Source organism: Notamacropus eugenii, chromosome 2, assembly GCF_028372415.1.
Source record: "Notamacropus eugenii isolate mMacEug1 chromosome 2, mMacEug1.pri_v2, whole genome shotgun sequence".
NCBI lineage: Eukaryota > Metazoa > Chordata > Mammalia > Diprotodontia > Macropodidae > Notamacropus > Notamacropus eugenii.
In genome coordinates this window covers 533,931,153-533,938,109 of record NC_092873.1, presented here as the reverse complement: position 1 = coordinate 533,938,109, position 6,957 = coordinate 533,931,153, and the positions used below count along the sequence as shown (strand labels likewise).

At 35.0% G+C, this 6,957-nt stretch overlaps 1 pseudogene; it reads right to left on the bottom strand.

Annotated features, from left to right (window-relative positions):
* Nucleotides 1-5,382: 5,382 nt before the first annotated feature.
* Nucleotides 5,383-6,503, bottom strand: LOC140523251 (heterogeneous nuclear ribonucleoprotein H-like; annotated as a pseudogene).
* Between the last annotated feature and the right edge of the window lie 454 nt (nucleotides 6,504-6,957).

The window sequence follows — 6,957 nt, the reverse complement described above, 5'->3', positions numbered from 1 at the left end:
GAGAAGGGAGAGCAAATGGGAGGAGGTGGTAATTGAAAGGAAACACTTTTGAGGAGGGATAGGGTCAAAAGAGAGAAGAGAAGAAATGAGGGGCAGGATAAGATGGAGGGATTTATAGTCAGTCTTTCACAATATGACTGTTATGGAAGTGTTTTGCTTATCTACACATGCATAACCTATATTTAATTGCTTGCCTTCTCAGTAGGAATGGGTGGGGAGGGGGGAAGTGAAAATAGTTGGAACTCAAAGTTTTATAAATGAATGTTAAAAATAATTTTTACATGCACCTGGGAAATAAGATATTCATGCAAGGGGGTTTAGAAATCTATCTTGTCCTACAAGAAAATAGAGGGGATGGGGATAAAAAGAAGGGAGTCATGTGATAGAAAGGAGGGCAGATTGGGGAAAATAATAATCAGAATGTACGGTGTTTTTGTTTGGGTGGAGGAGAGTGATGGGGAGAAAATTTGGAACTTAAAATCTTGTGGAAATGTCTGTTGAAAACTAAAAATATAATTAATTTAAAAAAGAAATAAAACACAGGATTGCAAAGAAAAATCAACTGTGAATTGAATTAAATAGAGTCTTAAATATTCATCAACTATTCTGGGGTTGTACAAGTATATGTTAGAGACTTGGTGTACAATATTCACAATAGGTGCTGCCAATGGGCTTAACTATTTAGAGCCAGAGGTTACATTAGGAGTCATCTAGCTCAATCCAAGAGTACAGTTGACATTCTGAGTCTCAAATAGGTAAATGGTTTTTCCAAGGCCATACTCAGTAATGTTTCCACTGAATTACTTGTTTCCTCTTCTCATTAACCTCAGAACTTAGTTTGTGTGAGTATATGTATAGAAAAACAACAAATACATACCCAAATACGTACACCTGAAGGTTTTCAAGGATAAAGACTACAAGGTACCACAGAGATTTAACAACATATGTGTCTAATGAGTGAAACCTCCCATAACAGTCTTAGCTTGGGAAGGGATAAATGCAAGATGGTGGTCAGAAAAGGAGAAATAATATTTTTGATGATACACTAAAATATCAGTACTGCAGATATAAATATAAATTCTGCCTCCAAACTAGTTTTCAGTCAGTGGATCTCCTATTCCCTTTATTAATTAGCTACAAATATTTTAAATTATATTTTGATGCTCTAGTAATTACTTTCCAAATTCTCCAGAAATGCTGCTCCCTATTCAGCAACCTCTACTTTCTCTGGATTTGCTGAAAATTGTAATCTGTTTCTTGGGCCCTTCTCATTTATTTTGGCCAGATAGTGAGTGCTTGTTCCTGAAGTACTGAGAATAAGTGTATACTGCCATCTCATTTATTTGAGTTCACCCTGAGAAATGTGGCTCCATCACATCTGTTAAATATGTTGCTTTATTAAAAGTTCAAAGTACTAAGCAGTGAGTCATTAAATTAAAAAAGTGAATCCATTTTATTAATTGTTCACACTTTCCATGTCTGGAATGAACTTCACTACTGCCTTCATGCATCCAGAACCATTCAGGGACAGCACAACTTTTATTTCCATGACTTATAAAGTTTTAGAGTTATATTCTGCTTCAGTAGAGAAAATACCCATACTTACAGCCTTGACTAGCATGTTATTTCTGTGGGCAATGAAAACATCCCATTATTATTGCTACTCATTTTCCTATTATATGGGATGGGAAAGGTCCAAGAGACTCTAGTTTCTGGCACAAAGTATGTTGTGGAACCCTGGAAAGAACACTATATTTAAATGAACCTTCTGGGTTTAAAAGTTAACACTGCCATGTATAGTCTGTAAGACCTTAGACAAGTGACTCAGTTTCTTCATTTTTAAAATGGAAGATTTGTGGATATTCTCCATGCCTCCTTCCAGTTCTAACTTGCTTATAGTTGGCCTGATGCAATAAAGCTTTCCCCTCCTCAAATTCTTTATAGGTGTTTAATGATATCATCCAGGTTTGTCTTCTATTATTTAATCTCCATGATGTCATCAACATCTGATTTAAATATACTTGTTAACTATAGGCTACCAAAGTGTCCTTCACACAATAAGCATGTAGCCAATGCTTGTTTTATTAAATTGAATCATTCTTCATTTTATCTTCTTCCGTTGTACCCAGAGTAGCAACTTGTTTGAAATTTTTTAAATGTTGAATAATTTTATTAAAAAGTAGTAAAATATATTATTTAATGATGAATAATTAAATGACTTAATTTATTCACAATAAAATTTTAAGTAGATATTTAGGATTAAACTGTAAATGCCTATAAGTGGTTTTAAACAAAAGCTGTTTGCCCTCCAAAGAATGATAGATCTAAGTCACAGAATCTGTCAGCAGGGAGATCAATTATCTGGTATAGGGCAGAGGAGGATGAGAAAAGTATTACTTGGTGATTTCTTGTTAAAAGGGGGTATTGAAACTACTGTTTGTTGAACCGATAACAATGACAGAGTGGTTTGCTGTCTTGTGAGTGCATTTATAGCAGAGTCCAAGTCTTATTAGAACGGATGACAACTCCCCAGTAATATGTTTCATGTGGGTACAAATGACAATGCCCCAAAGGAATCTAACACATATCATCATCAATTATGTATGCTATACAAGAAACAGGACTAGAAATGCACAGGTTGTAATTTCCTCAGTGTTGCCACTCTCATCCCTGCAAAATCAAGAGATATAGGAAAAAATATCATCTTATAAGAGAAAGCTGGTTAAGAAGGTAGCAACTAGGAAAGGGATTTTGATTTATATTACAGAGCTTAAAATATCGGGGTGAAGAATTTCTGGAGAGGGGTGGGGCAAATGTAGCATGTAAGAATATATGTCTGTTATCTTGGGATTTGAATTGAAGGACTTTTAAACTGAAAAGCATGAGAAAGATAAGACTATATATTCTGAAGACAAAATGTTAATAAACTCATCTGCCTACACTGGTCAGTTAGTCTATCAATGCATATTTATTAAATGCCTGCTGTATTCCAGGAACCAAGTACTGGGTCAATCATAGGTCAAGATTTTGATGGGAAGAAAGTGTAGGTAGCCATGTGGGATGCACCAGAAGAAAACATTAGAGTGAAAGCTTTAAAAATAAGGTGAAGGAATATCAAAGTGTCAGGAATGTTGCATAGGAAAAATAAAAACATAAGAAAATATGGCTAGACAAAGGAATTTTGAGCACTTTGATACTGGAAGTAAAAGTTATGTTTGGTTGATCAAGGATATGATTAGACTCTTTGTGTTTGAGGTACTGGGAAGATGGATGTCATGACAGTTTAAAGGGCTGATCAACTCAAAGACCAAGGTGTTTGGTAAATTTTGTAAGTGTATTATATTTATTAAAAGCCAGGGGTTGGGATAAAGAAGACTGAGACAAAATGAATTCTTTGAGAAGGAAAAGATAATCCCCTGAAAATAAATAGATGCTCAGTACAAGTAGTTGGACAAAATAATAATATAAATATATTGAGCTTCAAAAGACAAGAAATTGTTTAGTGACAGTGGCAAAGGAAATTCTACAATACAGAATAAGCATAATAAAATGCCCATTCTGTTTAGCTCATTGCTTAAAAGGACATAAAAGATAGACTGAGTAACTTTTTGTTAGGTATACCATCATAAGAATTCTTATCTGCATAATACTCTGAAGAGAGCCCTGAATATGGAGTCAAAGGACCTGTATTCAAATTATGGCTCTGATATTTCCCGCAATCAAGGGGTGTGGAATCTGTAGCAGTGAGGACACATGATTTCTATGATCCTCAAGTGTGGACCTTTGAATCCAAACTTCACAGAAAAAAAGGTCCCTTAAATAAAAGGATTTGTTCTGTGAAACTTGAAATCAGTCAAAAGTCTGAATGTGCACCCAAGGACCTGGAAGGCCACATGTGGTCTCAAGATGGCAGTTCCCTACCCCTATCCTATACCTATGCCCTCACCAAATCTTAAGCTCTTCTGGCTTCAAGTTTCTTTGTTTTTTTCATATGCAATGATGTGGTCTGAGTAGATTATCTCTGAGATCTTTTCATAGGTCTATGATCATTGTTCTAAGGTCATAGATCTATGATCCTATGATTATACAACCTCTGAGTTACCTTGGTTTAAGATGCTATAGCTAGAGTGTAGCTAAATCCCCTTCTAACTGGGATTTATTAAACTAATAAATGAAAAATGCATGAATCACCTAACAGTTGTATTAACTATGTGCAGCAGTGTTTGGTGCTACCATGTCAAAGATGTTGAAAGTGATCATTTGCCAAAGGGCTCATTATGTATGTGCCAAAGCATTAGTTGCTGAAGGGGTCGGAAATAAATGAAAATCTATTCATATAAATTATTGAAGAATTTATTTGGCAATATGGAGAACAACTCACTCAATAAACACTTAAGTATGAAGAACATTTATTTTGAGTGAATTAATTTATGCAGACCAATAGGGGCCAGATTGTTTCTATCTTATCCCATCACAATGAATTTACTTATGTAATTTAATTAGGGTGTTCCACTTAAGCTAAATGAAATACTTATTCTTAAAAGCCTATTTCCATACCATGACAGGAAGTTGCATCTATACAGTTTTATACTTAGCAACCAATTTGAAGGAATCACTTAATTTGAATATTTTTAAAGGAAGATTTATTTAACAAGTTTCACTTAGTTCAATACATCTAAAAGGAAACCACAATACAATGAAAGATTTAAATCATGGTCTCAGAATTTAATACAAACACCAAGAGAAATCCTAAAGTATCCTTACTGCATCTCAAAATTGTCCCCATTAACTTAAAATAAGCTTAAATGTATGTGCCTTATAGGATAGTAACTGAAATAAACTAGAACAAACATGCCAAATATTTCATTTTTGAAGTGCAGATGCAGTTCCTATATTTGTTTTACAAAAACGCATGTCTTCCAACATGAATCTCAAACAGTGTTCCATGTAATGTGCTATAAAAGCAACATTTAATATAATTGAAAGTGCTTTAATCTGAATCCACTTACTGCTTAAGAACACTCCAACAACATAAATACCTTGAGAAAAGCTCAAATTGTTTAGTAGTTGTAGTCTTCATTCAACTTGGTTATTACATCCAAGATGAATGTCTTACAGTGTTCAAATATACAGAACCCAAAGTTTTTAAAACAATCCTGATTTCATTTACAATAAGCATAACTCACAAGCTTGTATTGAAAAATTGTTAAACATCATTTTTGCTTGTTTTTCTTTATGAAAAGTTAACCAGTAATCAGTAATCAGGATTATATTCCCCATCCACCACTCATACTGGACATGCCAGACATCTCTTATTCCATTCTCTCTCATAGATGTATGGCTCCTGCTGTAAGTAGCTGCTGTCTGTTACTCCTTGCCTTCCTACTCAATGTTTTATTGAAAATCTTTGGAGATTTTCTGTAAAATATGGTCTTGTGTGTTCATGCTGCTTTGAACATTATGGCTTCCTCCATAATGTCGTGGTCAGCTGATAGCTAACTGGACCACCATCACTTGACCAATTTGACAAGCCCATGCCTCCCATCATTTGGCTACCATGAGCACCAGCACTTGCTCTTGCTGTAGAATTCAAGAAGAGTTCTACATATCTGTGCTTGTAATCACCATCACTTTTTCTTGCTGTTGAATTAAAGAGTTCTATTAATCTGTGCTGTGTATCGACTTTGTCTTTTGACTTAGCTGCCACAGCATCTTAACCAATTCAGCTCTGCTTCTCCAGTCACTCTACCCTCAGGTTCAATTTCAATGACTACTTGGAAAGGGTTGAATAATGAGAAAAAATGTAAATATAATTTTTGGAAGCTAAGATAATTCTCTCATGTGCACTTGAAGGAGTGTTGTACTCTGGGAGAGTGGACACACTACGTCCACATCTGTGAATAGACATTCCTGTAAAACAGTAACTGAGGTTTCTTCCAAAGCTACACAACTGAAAGCCAAATTCATTATTATATCCATTGTATTCATCATACCCTCCATACTTTCCACTGTAGGGACCTCCCTTCATTCTTTCAAACCCAGTTACTCTACTAACGCTATTACAGCCTCTGTCAGCCCTGGGCCTGTCATAAGAACATTGAAATTGCCTATCATTAGTTTTGAAGGAGGATCATAATGATTACAAACTTCTGCCCAGTTCCTCTTGAATATTTTAATGTATCTGTGCCCTCTTCTTTCCTTGTGTTTCTTTAGATCCTTTCCCACTAATTCCTGTGAAGCAAACTGCATGAAGACATCTGCCATATTCCTTACCTGGAAGTCCACCAGCAATGTAGGCACGTCTGCCATGATATTTCAACTCTGAAACAAACGAACAAGCAATTTCTTCCTTGCTACTGACAAATGGGAGTCCTCAAGGTTGAATGGTCATTGTTAGCAGTGTAATAACTATTTGGACCAGTATACTTCCACATCCAATCCATTTCAATGTTGATTGACTTGAATAATTCAACATATCTGTGTCCCATTGTTTTTTTGCCTTTTTTTTCCAGTGCCAATCTGACTTCATCTGATTCAAGTTCAACAAATGCTTCTCCACGTGGTCTGTCTTCTTGGGTATAGATAAAATGAATGCCTGATGAACGATTGTGAATTCTGAGAAAAAATGGTAGACTTCATCATCTTAGTAGGACATGGACAAGCCCCAGACTTTCACCACAAAACCTTATTTTTCTTAGGTGATCAGCTTCATCATATTCAATGAATGGCCATAGCTCAATACTTGACTTTGTCATGACTATGAAAAAACGACTGCAGTTTGAATTTTCTAAGCAACTGGAAATATTTGCTTTTCTTCATACAGAAGATTTTGTTTTCTTTTCTTTTAAAGAGAAGGTTTTATTAATGTATTTTGTTTTTTTTTATATTACAAACATGTGCAGATTATTTCTACTCCATGAGAGATTTCTTTTTTTATTTATAGTTTTCCCAATTTAT